Source organism: Amblyomma americanum, chromosome 4, assembly GCF_052857255.1.
Source record: "Amblyomma americanum isolate KBUSLIRL-KWMA chromosome 4, ASM5285725v1, whole genome shotgun sequence".
Lineage (NCBI taxonomy): Eukaryota > Metazoa > Arthropoda > Arachnida > Ixodida > Ixodidae > Amblyomma > Amblyomma americanum.
The window spans coordinates 110,173,768-110,174,700 of record NC_135500.1 but is presented as its reverse complement, the minus strand read 5'-3'; positions in this window follow the sequence as shown (position 1 = coordinate 110,174,700).

The window sequence follows — 933 nt, the reverse complement described above, 5'->3', positions numbered from 1 at the left end:
GGCCTGGCTGTAGTTCGAGATAACGGCAAGATAAAATACAAAGAAAAATATCAAATACTTCTAATTATTTGTAAATGGTACCAAACTTCAAATAATATCGAGAGTTTGGCAGCGGGAATGCCCAAAAGTGTCATAAGAGTAAGAAAAAATCTGCGGGCAGCGCATAGCTTTAGGAAAAGGCTAGGAAACGTTGGCCGGCCTGGCCTGCGTATTGGGCCCATTCGGCAACTCTCAGTGAGTTGACCGATTCTCACCGACATAGAGCGCTGATCAAGCAAACAGTCGACGCTAGCCTGATATTACTGAAGAATTGGAAGACTAAATTTCTCTGTACAGGTGCTGAGAGGAGTAAATGGAAGTTTTGGCAGCGGGCTCCAGCGTCAGTGTTTTCTAACGCAGGCTCGCATGACCGATTAGCTCGGTCGCCTGGAGGCCCCACGTGCTATCAGCAGACCCTTATCTCCTCTGTCCGGCTATCACTCTGGGCAGTTCGAAAGGGGTGCTTGTTGCGTTTAAATTTCAACACCAGATATTTCTTTGGGCTTAGCAGCGATGCGTTTAAAGGGGTCTGCAGCCGGCGCGTGCGGCCTTCGGCAATGAGCATCGGCACGACGGCCTGCCTTCTTTGCATACTTTACTCGTGATGCTGCTATAAGCAGCCTGCCTCGGGGCGCCACTTCTTGTGCTGCAGTGGAAATTCTTCATTTTGGCTTCTCGGGCAGCAGCCGCGATCAAGACGAAATCCTTCATTCGATGGTGACATAAAGAACATGAGGACGCGCATTGAGTGCTCTAAATGTTGTGTAATGCGCAGGCCGCATTGCGACTTGACACGGTTTGGTCGTTACTACAGCGAGGCTAGCTGGCAGTTTTCACAGCCTCACAGATGCAACAGTGTTGTCGCAGAGAGACAAAAGACGTTTGTTTGAAATA